At 28.3% G+C, this 18,854-nt stretch overlaps 1 protein-coding gene across 2 annotated transcripts in view; it reads right to left on the bottom strand.

The window, feature by feature from the left end:
• LOC142331482 (uncharacterized) overlaps positions 1–18,434 on the bottom strand; it is a 108,832-nt gene extending 90,398 nt beyond the window's left edge. For both annotated transcript variants that reach the window (XM_075377422.1, XM_075377423.1), the window contains exon 1: positions 18,187–18,434. The gene's annotated coding sequence lies outside the window, so the exon portion shown is untranslated. The remainder of the gene's footprint in view (positions 1–18,186) is intronic.
• Positions 18,435–18,854: the final 420 nt, after the last annotated feature.

Genomic DNA, 18,854 nt, shown 5'->3' with positions numbered 1-18,854 from the left:
ATCGGTTCGAATCAGACTTCATTACCATTTTTTTAACTTTTATTTTTAATTTAATTATATTGATTTATTAATAATTATTAACCTCTGATTGTAAAAAAAAATTTACGATAAATAATAATTCAATAATAATAAAAAGAAAAAATGAAATAATATCAGAAGTTATTAATGAAATAAAGTTTGATGTACTTTTCACTTTAAAAAAATGTATATATGATTTTAATAGGCGCACAAGAAAGTCACGTGTTATCCACATAAAATTTTTTAATATATAAGTTAAATATTATTTGATGTAAATATACTTACTTATACATATTTCAATATTAGTTTAATAAAAATTTGTAAAAATGTTTAAATAATTTAAAGAAATTATTTTACGTACACTTGTGTTTTCAGAATGAAACATATACGCAAGGCAGGAGAATAGATGTTAAACTTTGCAGGGTACTGGGTCAAACAGTTAAAAAAAAGGACAAAAAAAACAGTACTAAACTATAGTTATAGCGTAGCTAAATGTGGCCTCCGTTGCAGTTGCATTTTCAGTACGGACGACGCTGTAAAGAAAAAAAAACTGAGAGAGAGAGAGAGAGAGAGAGAGAGAGAGAGAGAGAGAGAGAGAGAGAGAGAGAGTGAGTGTGTGTGTGTGTGTGTGTGTGTGTGTGTGTGTGTGTGTGTGTGTGTGTGTGTGTGTGTGTGTGTGTGTGTGTGTGTGTGTGTTGTTAGGTACATATTGAAATGAATTGGGAGCCAGATGCATTTACAGAAGGTTACTGTAGTTATGTAGTTGTATTAAATACAGGAGGAGGGAAGATGAAGAGGACAGGCAATAAGAGGGGAACTTAAGTAAGTGCAGTAGTATGCATTGTATTGACCTTCGGTGACTCTAATTTTAACACGGATGAAAGCTGTGCTTCACTTTTAGTTAACTTCGGCACGGTACAGATTGTTCCTGACCTTGCGTCTTAGGTCTTCCGGGCGTATAAATAGAAACAACATATATAACTTTAGAATCTTCTACTCCTTCGTACCAAACGTAGTAACTCTTAACCCGTATTGTTTTTATATAAGTTACTCACGTTGATCTATGTTATGATTGATAGAAAATAAATTTAATTTAAAATATTTTTTTCGATACTTTCACTTTACAAAAAATAAAAAAACTATAGTTAAAAAAATTACAATAGTTTAAAAAAATTCTTGTATAGTTTTCCGCGCAAGAAAAACGAATTTTCGTTATTTTATTTTGTCTCCCTATTCAAAATTGAAGCATGATAACGAACCCACGTTTGTAACTAGCCCCGCACAATTTTTTTTGTTTAATATCTACTTCAAATCTGCCAAATTTGGATATGTTTTAATAAACATCAAAGTTCTTATGTTTTTTGTTTAGTTTCTGTAAACTTTATTCGTAAAATTTTACTCAAAATTAAATTCTGTACAAGGTTTTTTAAAAATTTTATGTTTAAAAATTTAAAGCTATACATAAAATAGTGTATTTTTTTACCTCAATCTTTTGTCTTTCACCCAAGATTTCTCCAAAACTATTAAAAATACAGTTTCGGGATCTACTTTTATCAATTTCGCCGGTTACATTTTATATAAAACCCCTTTAATTTAGGTCTCAAGAATTACAGTCTGGTTTAATTTTACCGAAGGCGCAGAAATTAGGGCGCAATCTTACGCCAGGGCGCAATCTTCGTTACTCGCTAACGAAGCGTTTACAAACCTAAGTTTGAATTTTTTCCTTTATTTTTATTTCCTTATACGAAATAAAGGAAGTATTGCAATCGTGAAAAATTTCGGTTTTCAGATTTCATCGAAAATTTCGTTTTTTTACATCCCTGAATCCATTTTGACTAGTATCGGCGTGACGTTTGTATTTACCTATGTATCTCGCATAACTCAAAAATATTAGCTAGCGGTAGGATGTTGAAAATTTAGATTTAGGACTGTTGTAACATCTAGTTTGACTCCCGTTCTGATTGCAATTGACATGACCAAAAGTGCCAAAAAAGCCTAAAGCCCAAAAAAAATTTGTATTTTGGATTTTCTTTAACTACAATAATAAGCCCTCATTGAAAGCTTTTCAACGATATATCATAACAGGAACTTGTTTTCATTGGTTCCAGAGTTATAGCTAAATAAAATTTTAATTAATTAAATATTTGATCTTACAAGGGGAACACACATCGGTTCAAATCCGACTTCATATAAATATATTTTTTTTAACTTTGTTTTAATTTAAATATATTGTTTTATTAATAATTATTAATTATTATTACTATCAGAGGTTACCCTCTGATTGAAAAAAAAAATTACAGTAATTTCAATAACAAAAAAAAAAAAAAAAAAATGAAAAAAAGATAAGTTAAGTTATTAGTGAAATACAATTTATGTACTTTTCATTTTAATTCAAACATTTTTATACAGAGGTTAATAATTATTAATAAATGAATATATTTAAATTAAAAAAAAAGAATCGGATTCGAACCGATGTGTGAATGGTTACAAATCCGACACGTTCTCAGTTACACCACAGAACTACTTGAGCCGCTTTAAACATAATTAATATATGAAATAATAGAAAATGCTGATACAGACACCACAAAAAACATATAGTGCAATGTGGTGTCCACCACATGCAATTGTGCAACTGTCCACTTTATTAAAGAATTGGAGGTTCGTATCTCACTTTCATATGAAATAAGTTTAAATGAAATGCAGCAATAATGTGTATATGTAATTTAATAGGCGTTCAAGGAAATCACGTGGTGACCACATCCAGTATAATTATTCTAAACGTTTGTTACATTTTCGTGAATCAATGTGTATTTTATTTTATTTTGTATAAAATCTTGTCGAATAAATCGCTTCGTCTGATTCGTATTATTCGAATCGCTTCGAATTATATCCCTTCGTGTGATGTTAATTGCATTAGCTTGCTGTATCAGGTACGAGCAATTAACGCTTGTACTTGATACAGCACGGATTTTTCTGTATCTATATCTCTATATAGAATATCGATTAAGATGGATGGAGTTGCATTCATGATTTTCTTAGAAATGTTGATTGGAATCTGTGGATTAAGTTATTGTTTAATTATTCAAACGTATTTGAAAACTGAATTATGTATTAAAATTTTATTACTGTGTTTTAGTATATATTTACGCACGACTAGTCATTAGAAATATTTAAATTTTAAATAAATTTATTTAATCTTTTTTTTATACGTTTCTTTGATATAAGTAAAAGTCGGGCTGTAAATGCGATTATTATTCGCGAATGTAAATATTATACAGAATCATTAATGAATAGGCATTTTGCTTCGCTATAGATTTTACGTCATTCCTATATTCTTTATGTTTTCTAAAGATTTTTTTACCATTTTTCGATCTCATTAAGCAAGTGTTATGAATACGAGATTTTATTACTACGGTTTCATTCGGTTGCATAAACAGAGGTATCATCTGCAAATGTAGTTATGGATGCATTGTCTATAACAGGTGGATCTGAAATGTATAGATTGTGTGTACAATAGTGATAAAACTCTTGGGTATTAATTTGAATTAATGGAAATTATTTAAAAAAATAAAAAAATTTCGAAATTTTTTATTAAAAAGAGCGAACGATTAAATAATTATTTTTTAACTTTTCTTTTAACAAATTATAAAATAGTGTTAATGTAAATTTAAATGAATACAAATAATATGATTATTTATTTTTAGATTGGTACTCTTATTATTATTACGGTAATAAGAGTATTTGTTTTTATTGATGGGTAAAGATTAAATCTTCTTTGTGTTTAATAGTACAGAGAGAGGGATTGCGTTTCGATCCATTTTAATTTGTGAATCTTTTTAATTTTTTTTTTTTTTTGAGTGTTACGAAATTTTTGCTTCCTTCTACTGGCGCAGTTACTCGTCAGTCCTTTTCAAGGCCGCTGGACGGTAGTGCCTTACGGTCTATCCGAAATGCGCGTAGTAGAGCCTAGCTTTTTGGAGGGTATACAGCACCACTTCCTTCGAGTTGCATACGATGGCTGATCTTTAACGAGTTAAGACCTTAAACAGCGGCCACCGTATGCAAATCGTTTAAGGTCTTTTTACTTGAATACGAGGTTTTTGCTTGAAATTATTTAAAATCGGTACCTCCAATGATCTGTGAGCCCTGAAAACGCCATCACAACAGAGTTCTGGCGTTTTTAATCTTCCTGTCGGGCGGTTGTTGAATTCACAGGTCTTTTGATGATATCTTTTGGCGTATGTTTTCTTAATTATTAAGAAATAAGAATTCGAGTAGAAACGCTTAATATAAAACTATTCGCACACGTCTGGGTGGCAGCGTACGCAATAATCAAGCCTATCGATCAAATACATAAGAAATTTTATCACTTTCCTCTATACACACGCGTATTTAAGAAGGTTTTGGGAATAAGAGGAATTGTAAATGAAGTTATATTAGTTTCTAAAAAGTTTAGCTTTTACCATATAATTTTATCGATGCTTTAAACATTGATTTTAAATGTTGTAGAATTCGAAACTAATGTTTTTTTTTAATCTCAACTTATATTAATAATCGGTTTCGTAAATTAGAAACCGTAAGTAAATTTCATCAAATTATAAAAGACGTTCCCTTGAAATAGCCCGATTAAATACATTCTAGATCTCAACACTAAATAAAAGGATTGAGAATTTCCTATCCGTAATGAACTAGAAATCATAATAATATTCCGAATAAAACGACAAAGTTAAACTGAACTTTGAAGCCTAATTTATTTTTTTCATTATTTACTCTTAAATCACGCTTTTCGAAGTATTTAAATAAATTTAAAAAAAAATTGTTTACTGTATTATTTTTAAAAATTATAGTTTTTTTTAATGTTTTCATTTGTAAGTCATAAGCGACTTTATCAGCGTAATTTAACTGGGCCGGTAAATATGTAGTCTTGAACAAACTCAGGCCGACCATTCCTGAGACGTGTTGTTAATTGAAACCTAACTAATAAAGAACATCGGTATCAACGATCTGTTCTTCACATCCGAAGAAACGCAATTACTTTTATTAGGATTTGAACCTCAAAACTTCGATTTGAAATCAGTTGAATTACGATGACGAGTTTACCACTAAACTAATCCGGTGGGGTAATTATAATTTTGAATCGTCATAAATATTGTTATTACGCCAAAAAATATTTTTAATTTTAGAATAAGTTATCGATTATGAATTTTCCTTTTTCTCGGTCTTGTGTTTTTCTATGATATAAAAATCTTATATACACTTTTTCTTTTTATTATTCGGTATTTTTCATCGGTCGATTTATCATCGGATTACAAACTGCATCAAGTTCAAATCCTTCACCATTCCTCTTTGATATTCCTTTTTATTTCAAACCGCTACTTATATATAACATTATTTTTCTTTTTTACCTTTGTCTTTATCTATTTTAAAACTCTAAATTTAAAATTTTCAATATTGTACTTTCTTTTCTAATCCACTTAACAAAATAATCCATTTGAGTCTTGTTTTCCCTTCCTCCTATATCTATATTTATCCTCTGATTTCTCTTTGTTTGATTATTGCGCTTTTTATAAACTTCATTTCCTATACATATGTTTTCTTCCTTTCCCTTTGTAACTGAAGCCGTTCTACGTAGGGTATACTTTTTATTTTTACTAGACACTTCCTTATTCCATATTAGTCCTTTTATATTCTGAAAAAGGTTTTGTTCCATTCTCTTATCTTCGTATTTCTTCACCAATCTTCTCATCTTCTGCTACCTTATTATCCAAATATATACATTTTTTACCGCTTCACGAACGTTTAGTTTTAGTTACTTTTTTGTTCTCTTTTTACGTTACTTTTAATATCCCATATTGCAATGTTCTTCTTTCCATAGGATAATTTCATTTTTATAGTCGTATATTTATTTTCGATTAAATTGAATGAATTACGTATATACTTTTTAAATATTACGATTTTTTTTAATTTGTTACGAATAATTTTCCTTTTAAAGTTTTTTTTTAAATATTCAACATATTTTTGTAAATTTTTTCCTTAATAGATCTTTAAAATTTTATTTCGAATAATATATTAATAAAACGTTTTGTTTCAGTATTATAGTTAAAAACGTTTCTAAAAATTCTAAAAAGAAAGTCAAACTTTTTTTTTATCGTAAATAATTTTAAAAAATGCAATAGTTAAATCAATTTATTATGAATAATGCAATATGAAACCTATTTTCTGGTTCTTGTTTAAATATTACAAGGCCACCCAAATATCTATATTAAATTTTGATGAGTATCGATTATATTTCGCTTTTATAAGAAAGTGATATTTTAATAGATTTGATATATAATTAATGTATATTGTCGTAATAAAAACACTTCGTTTTATTTTCAAATCAAACAAATTAAGTTATGCCCTGTTATGATGGATGTTGCATTACCCCTACTGAAATCTGATCTCGGTTATAAAATCTTTGTTCACAATCGAATATTACTCATGTTTCCTTTAAAATAATTTTAAAAAATTATCAGCCTATTATTTTAATCATATTTTTCTGTTAAAAGATAAACTTTTTTTGTTGTTTTTTATTTTTAATTTCCCTCAATTTTATGAAATTTAAAGCGATTAAAAAAAATTGGCCGCTGATTTTGCCTTCAAAAGTGAATTAATATTCCCTTTCATCTAATCAAATCTTTTTTCTTAATCGTATTTAAATTTATTTAGAAACGATTTTAATATCGTTAGAAAACACGAAAGATAAATTTAAAAGAAAATTAGACAATAAAAATTCCTGTTTTCATCATTTAGGACATTACGATCCTGGGTTTATGCGTAGCTATAAAAGAAAATTAATATTTCATATTTTATATCGGAATTTGTATCCAAGCCCGGGCCCATCTTTCAAGGATGGGAAAATGTGGAGGGTGTAGTTTAAAAACATTATAAGAAAAACCTGGGCCAATCCGACTGCATATAGTAATAAATACCTGCTTAGGGTTATAGTTGAAAATCGGATAAAGATCTTGAAAGAAAAAAAGAATATATTCCCAACGGTAGAAGAGCCCAAAGGAGTAAACTCCGAATGAAAATCCTGCATCATGGAAGCATTAAGACGGCAATATTATCACCAAATTTGACCGGTGATCGACCAGTAACTCATTATGAGGATTACCTTTCATATAATTAAAGTTATAAAAGGAAAACCCAGGTTGGATTTTCGGAAGGCAAAATAGAAACACGAATCCGGTATCATTAAATACAAAATAAAATTCACTACAGAATTTAAATAAATTAGATTAAGAACTTAAAAGATAATTCTATAAATTATAATTATTATTACTGAGCAGTTAGGATAATTCAGACTATTCGTCTTACGGGTTTTGAGAGGTTATTAGGGTTCGCCATCAAATATTAGAAAGAACGTCTTTCTCAAATTTCGATTGAAACATTCGGGGGCCGTTCAGAGGGGGTTAAAGTTTAAAAATGGCATATTCAAGTCCGAAATTACGTATTATAATATATGCCCGTATATTTATGTAACGGGGTTTGAGTTCTGTCGATTCACTTAACTCGAGAAAGAGAGGATGTGAAAGGGAGAGAAACAGAAATACGCCGTCTGAATTCGTAGATTACTTCATCACCAGTTCCAGTCAATTGTTAAAACGAAGTTTCTAAATGTACCTGTAGGAAATTATAAAGTCTTTCTTTTTTTAATAATAATTAAAAAAACTATTTGAATATGATAAAATATTAACTCTAGTTAAAATTCTAGTTTTTAATTTTTTCTGTAAAAACTTATAAGATTGTTTATTTTAGTAAAACAAACTAAGTACTGGTAATTTTGTATCAGTTTATTACCGACGGTCCGTTGTAGAGTCTTCGCCTTTTATCCCGACGGTACAGAATTCAATTCCTGATCAAACTTGACATTTTTCATAGACTTTAAAATTCATCAGTCAATAAGTAAACTGTAATTTGGTGAAAGCTTGTCATTGCTTTGAGAATAAATAAATATTTTATCTATATAAATTTCTGAGTTAAATAAACAAAACTCCATCTATGAAAAAATATATACAGTTATAAGTCTTATATGCAAAAACATTTTAAACATTTTGTATCGTATATTATTATTATAGCTATTAGAAAAAAAAATTAAATTATTTTTTGTTTAACTAAACAAGACATAAATGTACTGAGAAGATAAAAAAAAAACAGCTTACCGATATTTTTTATAAGAACTAACTGATCTAGCTTATAGGAGTAGTTTAATTTTCTGTTTTTACTTTTTTTATAAAATGATATAGAAAATGTTTTGAGCCAACGAACAAACAAGATTTATCTTTTATAAATAAAGATTTACTATAAATGTACTTTGTTAATTGAAAAATAATTAATAAAAATAAAAAAGAAAATCCATTTTTAATCTAACCGTATTTTGAATAAGAAGAATTATAACCATTACCTAGGTAATATTTTTTTTTTTAATATTTGCTTTCAGCCGTAATTATTTTCACTGAATAAATAACGCTATAACGCGTTTGGATTTATCACAGTTTTTAAATATATTGATCATGTTTAAAACGAAATTAATCGCTTTTATTTATTTTTAAAAGAAGGAAGGATTTTAAAATTCCATATTCTACATAAAAATTTTGTTTGTTTTGCTGTTATTTTTATACCACCTTCTAGAATCTGTATTTGGTTAATATTTTCTAAAACAGGGTTTTATTTTAATCTCTCCCTCTAAATCCTTTATATTTATTTATTCACACACACACACACACATATATATATATATATATATATATATATACCACACAGATACACACAAAGAGAGAGAGCTTGATAAGTTTTTAATCCTTTATAAATTGGTGAATTGACCATAACAGGAGCGCCGTGGTTTGTTAGGGGTAGAGAAATTCATGATTATCTAGAATTACCTTCTGTTTACGAAGAGATCCAAAAAATTAGCTCGCGGTACTAGTAGAGTTTAGATACATGAAAATTATCTAGCAGTAAGTCTATGGGACAGCGGTGATATCAGGCGGCTGAAACGTTTCCATTGCTGGTCCTGGGAGATGCAGAGTGACCTGGAGAAGGAACGTAGGAGTGGGAATATACTATGTCTTGTGCAGTGACGTTCTACATACTATATAGCATGATTATAGCTATTTCTATTTACTGACGAATATTTATCTTATTTTTAGTGTTTTTCATGTCTTGGTATTGACGATGTTGTTCTTATCGTTTTCTTTTTTCTTTTTGTGATTTATTTCTAGTGCTATGTTAAGTATTGAACTTTGCTTGGACCACCTGCACAGGTGCTTTTCTTATATATATACACATAGGGTATTGAAGCTTTGTATGCTTTAATGAGGGGTTTCGTTGGGAACCTCTCTGATTACCATTAATCAAATTTACTTACAGTCCCCCTAACAAGTACCGATTTTAAATGCTAACAGATAGGCAAAAAAATTAATTTTTTTTTTTATTCCTACTTTTATTTTCCCACGTAACGTTATAGCAGAGTTATATCTATAGATCGAAAATTATGATAATCGGTTCAATTTAGAAACATGCGGGTTTCACAGTGTCTTGACGTTTTGGCACCTAAAGAACCGAAAAAACTGTGATCTGTAATGAAACAATTTTACCTAGTATTCTTCATATAAAGTATAACATTAATTATCAGCGAACAATATAATAAATCAAACTTTTTTTTTGTTAGAATGATTATTTTCCAATGTATTTTTAATTTAATACGGAAATAAGAGGAAAACTATAATAATAATTTCCCTAGAAGTAAAGCAAAAATAATATAATAAATGAAAAATTTGAATTTTTTTCAACTAAATAATCACCATTTCTTTTATATTTATATTTATGATTATTTGAATATTTTAAAATAATTTGTTGAAGCACAAACGTTTTTTTTTAAATTGGAGATTTTAAAAATCGTATTTAAAATCAAATTAAAGATAGTGTTAATGTATGAAATTTTTTACAGATTTTTCGTGATTTAATAAAAAAATAACTTTATCGTACAGAAAATATTGATTGGAATTATGACATGGATAATCTTTATTTTTTATAAAAATAAATATGTATATAAAAAAAAAAGTTTTATTATTATATAAATAAATTGTATTTTACTACTAAACGAGGATTTTTATGTTTTATATATATATATATATATATATATATATATTAAAACATTTATGAAAATGTTATCATTCATTTGTTTGACATATTTTAATTTAAATAAATCAAAAAGATAATTAGTTATATATTTTTATATACGCCTACTAATTGGTTTTTTTGTTGTTATAGATCGTTTTATTTAAGCACATATTTCGTAATCTATGTTTTATTTATTACCCATATCAAGTTAATTTTATATAAAGGTTCTATTATTTTAAATAAATAAGCATATTAGTAGTAATTTATTATCGTTTAATAATTAGCATATCGTTTTTTTATAGTTAAATAAGCTTGAACGAGTAATTTGTAACAAGTTTTTATTTAACAACAAAGGTAAGTTTTTCAAAGAATATATAATTCAGGAACCTTTAAAAAAGTATTTTTCAAAATTGGCAGCGATTCAGGAAGCCAGAAGAGAAAACACTTCTTAATAAGGCTGCGCAGAGGCTGAGGAGGTTGTTGAAGGCTATCAGAGACGAAAAATTTAAGAAATACATCAGACATTTTTCTAACTTGATGAATGCACATTATGCACGAGACGAATACACATTATGGAAGGCTCCGAATGGGCTACGACGACCCACAACTACGCCTCCTGCACTACAGGGACGTACTGGATCATGGGTGAGGAATGACAAAGAGAAGGCCGATTTATTTACTTTACACTTAGGCGAAGCATTCCAACCTCATTATGAAGAGGATATCAAAGACTTCTTAAAAAACCAAAAGCCAGTTAGCTTTGAGAATAGACCGATCTCAACAAGAGAGTTACTGAAATTAATCATCCAGGAAAGGCGACTAAAGAAAGCCCCGGGTTTTGGCTTAGGACGCACAAAATTCTTGTCATGTTACCCCTTAAAGGCATCACGTAGATTAAGGATCCATTTAACGCTGCCGTGCGGACGTCTTACTTTCCAGCGGAATGTAAGCTATCACAGGTGGTAATGATCGTAAAACCAGGGAAGCCTGGACAGGAGGTTTCTCCTTACCGGCCAGTTGGCCTCTTACCGGTCATATTTAAATTATTTGAAAAGCTGTTACTTTGCAGGCTTACGCCAGTTTTGGAGAGTATGGGGGTAATTCCGGAGCAACAAATTTGAGTTCAGGTACGACCACTTCACCGTAGAACAATCCCATAGAGTTGTAAAGGTCATCAGTGGGTCTGGAGGAAAGGAAATTCTGATCGGTGGCGTTCGTAGACATCCAACATGCCTTTGATAAAATATGGCTGCTGCTCTTTAAATTGAAATTAAAACCTCCTCAACCCTACTACCTTATCTTACGCAATTATCCTGAGGGATATTTCTCTCAGGTAAGATGTAATGATGAGTTATCGAAATTCTTTGACGTTAGGTCGGAAGTCACTCCAGGGCTTTGTACTAGGTCCTGTGTTATATTCCATATTCATAGCGGATCTCCCAGCCCTGGAAAATTGCATCGGCGCCACATTTTCCGATGATACTGCTATCCTTGCCGTTAACGAAGGCCCTGATCTAGCCTCTCGGGAGCTGCAAATGGCATTAGACCTTTCTGCGCATGGCAGAAAAAATGGAAGATTAACGTTAAAATTCGCCATGCAAAACTGTGACTGTCCCATTGTATACACGGATGGTGTCTTGATTCCACAAACAGAGAGAGTGCGGTACCTAGGACTTCACATTGATCGGTGTTTGACCTGGAAATGACACGTAAGGATGAAAAGAAAACAATTGAACGCGAAGTATAGGGAACTGCATCGGCTGCTAGAGAAACTCATGCCTCACGTTGTCCAATAAAGTTCTGATTTACAAAGTTATACTACGACTAATCTGAACTTATGGCGTGGAGTTGAGGGAAGAGCAAATAATAGTAACAAAGATATCACACAACGCTTCCAAAACAAAGTAGCGAGAGCAATTGCAGAGAAACCATGGTTGGCACGGAATGATGAAATTTATGAACATCAGGAGCTTCCGATGGTTTGTGAAGTTGTGAAGTAGCACAGTATTAAATACCAACAACGACTTTAAAATCACGTCAGCCACTTAAAAATCAATCTGCTTGATAACAGCAGGGACGTCTGAAGGTTGAAACCTCTCTATGTGCTTGACTTAGGGGATACTGAATGACAGTTTTCAGTTACTGTCGCCAAATCTAGTGATATTATTCTTGTTTATATTATTATTTTTTTGTTGGTTTCACTGTTTATTTATTTACTGGATTTTTTAAAATTATTAATATTTTGTTTTTATGACTATGAAGTATTGGCAGAAATAAATTTTCTAATGAACTTTAAGATTACTGATTGCTATTATCATGGGAGTAAGAATCCCTATCATGTGCTTATTATCAAACTATTTACTTATGGAGCCGATTGTAGAACAAAAAGCATTTTTCAAAATTCTGCCATTTTATATAATTTTTTAAATAAATTAAGATGCGTTTAGTTGAAATTCAATTTAAAAGATTTCTCGAGAATCTTCTTTTTTTCTTATAACGATACAGCAACTTTGGAATATGTTCAGCAAGATAATCGAACAATAAGTAAATCTATTTGAACCAACATTAAGTAGCTACAGACTCAGCGGCTTGCGACTTAATAATGAAATATAAAAGCACTCCGTACGGCCAGATTATAAAGTCACCTAATTGAAACGATAAGGCAAACCAATAATATTGTTCCTCTTGAATCTTGTTTCAATCTTGAAAAATCACTGATCGTGTTATCTAATAAATTGACCGCCAAATAATTCTGGTTCCGATTAAAACAATTTGAATACCGTAGGCTGACCAGAGAGATTACCTGCCGAACGGTTCGCAACTTAAAATCATTATACATGAGGCTAATACTTATGTATCAGGGTATGTTCAGCTTTTTCCGCAGTGTTTTTATCTGGTAGCGGTCAAGTACGCCGATACTGGAATTGCATGCCGTACCTAACAATTCAATCCTGTAAGTCCAAACAGGCTTCAAATCTGATTTATAAATCAATAATCTACTTTCTGCTGAAAGCTGAGGTCTATGTCCTATTAGCCAGTACATGTGTTTAAACTTGAGATCCGACTGTTTCCGCTTAGATATGATATGTTTCGCCCAAGTAAGTCGTCGATCAAGATGAAAACCCAAATATTTACAGTCTTGAGATCTCAGAATCGGAACATTGAAGATAGAAACAGGAGGACCAGTGATCCTTACGAAGGGTGAACGTGATGCGCTTTGATTTTGTTTCGTTTATTTTTATTTTCCAACATGCAAGTCACGATTCGAGTAGAGTGATATAATCTTGAATAAAACGAGATGCACTAATCGGATTTTCGTGGACAGCAGGAATTGGAGTCACGTCAGCAAACTTTGAAACTGTGCTATCTGCCATAATCGGTAAATCAGCCGTAAACAGAATATAAAATATGGGTCCGAGAACGCTTGCTTGAGGTACCCCTGATTGTATAAGGAACAAATCCGTTCTCTCCATATTTAACTTGAAAGTACCTGTATTCTAGGTAAGATTTTAGTACCGCATAGAAGACATGCGATAAAACTTTTTTCAGTTTATAGAGCACTCCTACATGCCAAACCTTGTCAAAAGCCTGACTGACATCGAGGAAAACCGCTGAACAGTACTAATTCTCGTCTAGAGCATGATCTATAACGTTAACAATCCTGTTTGTCTGCTTCGCAGCAGCATGTTGCTTCCTAAACGCAAATTGGTGAGCCGGAATGTGATCTTCAAAGAACTGTTTCAGCCTTTTCAAAAAGAGCTTTACAAACACCTTAGAGAGCACAGAAAGCAGGCTGATATGTCTATAAGATGTTACATTTTTCGGATCTTTACCCGGTTTTGCTGTCACAATTAACTGTGAAATTTTCCACGGACCAGGAAAATTAGCAATTCGGATAATAGCATTGAAAATCAAAGTAACCAAACGTATCGGGGTGCCAAGGTAGTGGCTGGAGAACCCGAACGGTGATAAAATCATACCCCGCTGGATCATCGTTAATGACTCTTATTAATTTTAAAAACTACCTCGTTTGAATAAAATGTTCAAACGTAATTTTACCATTTATTTACTATAAAACTGGGTAATGTTTTATTTTAATTAGAAAAAAAATTAACAGTAAATAATTCTTTTTTTCTTTCATAAATTAAATATTAGTTCTTTATAAAAACATAACATATTATAAATTACTTTTCTAATATGTATAAAAAACCGTTAAAAATAAATCAAATGCCATTAAAATGATTTTTTTTTAAAACATGTGTAGATCAAATTTTTTTGTATTATTTGATGGAAAAAAAACATTTTTTCTTTGTCTTCTAAATATTACTATTTATTTTACTGACAAACTATCTTTGTTTTTTGTTTTTTTTTGTTTTTTTCTTCTTATCTATGATAAGAGTCATTAGCGACCTAATAAAACTAAGTGTTCATACGTAATAGGCAATAAACATCAAACATAAGGTAACAAATATCGAAACAGGAACATGACCGCTAGACTATTTTAAATACGCATACCATTAAGGAATCTCACCTAAGTAAAACCGCTAAACTTTGTTCTTCATCCCGCTATAACAGAGAAACCGCAGCAGTCTTTTGATGTATTTCTTTCGGTTGAGTTAACCCTTTACAGCTAAACTCAGGTTTAATTGACGAAGAATATTCACAAACATTGGGCAATTTAGGAGTAAGTGGTTTACGGACCATTTTACATTGCATGTCTCATACAGTTCTGCTTAGAAGAGCCAAATTAGGGGGCGTGGATTAGCTTTGTGTGCTCAGCCCTCAGCCGTGTTAGGATGACTATAATAATTATAATTACAACTATATTTATAATTTTGTTCAATATAAATCTAAAAATTCATATTTTCTTTTTTTTACATAGAACAATGTTATTTACTATCAAGTTTATAACTGATTAATAGTAGGCAAATAATTGTGATAAAGGTTTTATATTAGTGAAAAAAATATGTTACCTAAATGAGATTTAATTTTGAAGGTTATATTAACAAAAACTAGAATTATTATTAAAATACATAAAGCAAACCGAAAGAAATTTAAAAACATATCAGTTTTCATAACTAAAACATATATTGTTGTAACAGGTTCTTTAAAGTTAGAGATTTTGGTGGAAGTTATAATTAAGAAGGTTTACAACAAGATAATTTTGATTGTATTAAAATATTCTAAACAATATTTATAATTAAAGCTAATTCCTTCTTAAATTAAATATATATATATATATCTCATTTAAATCCTACAATTTTGTGTTTTAATTAAACTTAACCACCATTTTTATTTAATGTTCAAAAAACGTTCAACTTTCTTTAAACCATGATATTAAAGTTAAATTGTAGTTTCTTCATTTAAATTTTATAAGTCTCAATTATTTTTTTGTTAAAGAAATCTCAACACATTAGGCTTTTTGTTAAATTTCTTCTATTACATGACTATTCAAATTGGCTTAATAGTGTCTGATTTTGTGTTAACTAAACGGAGATTTTTCTAACTTTATTTTTTTTTATAAAGTTCAGAAAATCTTTGTATGATATTAAAATTAAAAACAATATTATTTTGTTATTAAATCTCTCTCAGAATTACACAATTTTGTTTCTAAATTATGTGTAGTTTACCAAAGTTATCTTAATTCTTTTAATAAAATTGTAATTGCTTTAAATATATATTTGATCTTCATTTACTTGTTTAATGGATTTTTGTTCTTTTATAAAAATCTTAATTTTTTTTTGGAAAAAAGAAATTAATTTATTAATTTTACATTGGTTTTTTTTTTAGGCTAAGTGATTTGCACTACGAAATATTTTATTATAATTGCAAATTTTCATCTTTATATAAGTTTTATATCTAATTCTAATATGAAGCACTCAAATTATATATTTTACAAACAAGGATAATGATTAGATTATTAAGAAAATATGTAGATATGTAAATACATTTTTTAAAAATCAAATTCTATTTTTCTCTCTTCTATTAAATATTAGTCAATTTTTTCTATTCAGATATGTTGATTTATAAAAAACTGTTACAATTTAATATTAAAAAAACAAACATTTATAAAAAAAAATTATAATAAAAAGAAATTTGAAGAAAATAAATTTGAAAACCTAACCTAACTTAATCACCTAACCTTAACCTAACTTATTATGTATTTATTTATTTATTTTAGTATACTACGAAAGAGTTTACAAAAAATGTTTAATTATTATACAAAAATTATTGAATTAATTTATATTTCACGCATTTTTTTTTAATTTTCATAGAAATCTGTAAAATATTCCAATATACATATTGTTGAATCATTAACAGTTTACTTAAACAAATCATTGCCTACTGTAAAAATTTTACTTAAATCATTAATAAATAATATTAATTTAAAATATTTCTTATTTGTTAAGGTTTACGTTTAAATATGATATAAAAAAATTCTTTGCAAGGTCAATGAAGATCCAACATGGACGAAAATGATACGTTACTTATTATTTAAGAAAATTTAATATATTTTAGTATATTAAAGTAATTTTTATGTAATATTTTACATATGAAAATTATATTAAATATCTGAATTACATTAAATTAAACAAATGTTTAATTAACACTTAGTATCACTGGTTTACCTGCTATCCAAGAGTTACTTTGTTGTAGGTAGACATTAAATTGACCTTGAATATAGAGAATATTGATTTTCTGATTTCTTTATTTTATATATAACATAAAGTTTTAAATTCATTTCAAAAGAAACAAAGATATAGAAATTGTTTTAGTAATTGAACGGTTAGATTTTTGGGTTTAGAATTTTTATTTCATTAAAACATTAATAAATTTTGTTCAAGATTGGTAAAATTTTTAAAAGATATATATTTTTTCCCTTTTGTTTTCGTGGTATAATAAAATTATATCTAATAAAACGAGGGATTTATGAATCCATATAAAAATCAATTTCAATTATAGTGGCTTTTGTATTATTAGTTTAATTTTTATCCAATATTTAATATTTTATACATATATTTATTCATAAACATATTTATAATAAAATCATAATTCATAATAAACAATAATTTTAATAATAGTAATAATAATTATAATAATAATAAACAAAGAAGTAAAAATTAATAATAATCTGTAGTACATCTAAACATAAATTTTATATTTTTTATTTCATGCATTATTATATAACATACATCAAAATATATATTCCACATTGGTGTAAATTTCGAATAGTGAATATGTGTGTGAAATAGAAAGTGTGATACAGATAATATTTACAAATATTTTCTTAAGTTATTTAACACTACTCAAAAAAAAAAAAAAGAAGTTAAATTTTACTTTATACTACACCTTTATGATGCAGTTAGTGGCTTATTTAAATGTATTATAGCTTCCTTTTTTATTAGTTTATTTAATTTATTGTATTATTTATTTATTTTTTTATGCAAGAAGTTTTAAAGTTTTTTTCTTTTATTAATTTATTATATTATTTTCTTTTAATTATATTGCGATTTTGTTAATCTTTTTAATTTAACTGTGGGAAGGAATTTAAAGGTTAGGTTATCTGTTAAGATTAAATTATCCTTGAATTTATAATTTTGAAAATAATCAACACTAAGAGGAAACATCCAATAAAGTTTTTTTTTTTTTTAATTAATAGGACATGTAATGAAAGTTAAATTTTAATTTTAAATACAAACATTATATTTGTTTTATAATACATTTTGTCTATTTTTAGATAATATTTATTTAATGTTTTTTTGTGTTTTAAATATATATCTTTTTTTTTTTGTTTAAAAATAAATTTGTTATTTATTGATTGTAATTTTATCTATTACGTACAATTAACTAATATTTAAATATTATTTTATTACTTTTTTATTATTTTACAAAGTTTTTGTTTTTATAAAAAAAAAATATCTATTATTTTTATTTGATTTTCATTAGTTAAATTTATTTTTGGGTAAATTATTAAGATTAAAAAACAAATGCTGTTTTACTTACAAGTTGTTATTAAGTAGTTGCGGTGAAATTCTTAAGTCCGATGCAGTTGTAAACAAGAATCAATTAAAATTAAATCGTTCCTATACCGGAAATAGAATGGATGATTATTTTATTTCTTCTTTTAATTTTTCTTTCTCTTGATTAACAATAGCAGGGGTTAATATAATATTTGGTCATTACGTGTTGACGAGTCGTATTTAACCAGTTATTACTTCGCCGTCTCTGAGAGTGCACTACAGCTGCATATACCGACCTATCTCAATATGAGCTGCTTTCGCCTAGGGTAGACGAGGGGAATGGGGTTGGTTGCAAGATGCACTTTTGCGCCGATAAAAGTGCATATCCGCATGCGCTGGTCTGTACTAACTTTACTAAAAACATTGATCTATTATTAACACTTAACTCTGTTGCATTTATAAATATAAATATTTAGTGTTTTTTCTCTTTTTTTTTAAAATGAATATCTTTTATTTGCGTTTTAGATTCTTGGGCGTAAAAATTATCAAATCTTGATTATTATAATTTACCATATTATACAATAACTATTTTCTAAAAAGTTACAATTTCTTTCGTGTAATTTGTTCTACCATTTTTTTCTTTTTTGTCCACTTACACGTTTTACTTTGTTTAATTTTATAAAATTAATTTTTTATATTTTTTAAATAATT

Source organism: Lycorma delicatula, chromosome 10 (genome assembly GCF_047948215.1).
Source record: "Lycorma delicatula isolate Av1 chromosome 10, ASM4794821v1, whole genome shotgun sequence".
NCBI classification, from domain to species: Eukaryota; Metazoa; Arthropoda; class Insecta; order Hemiptera; family Fulgoridae; genus Lycorma; species Lycorma delicatula.
This window is presented reverse-complemented; position numbering and strand designations above follow the sequence as displayed.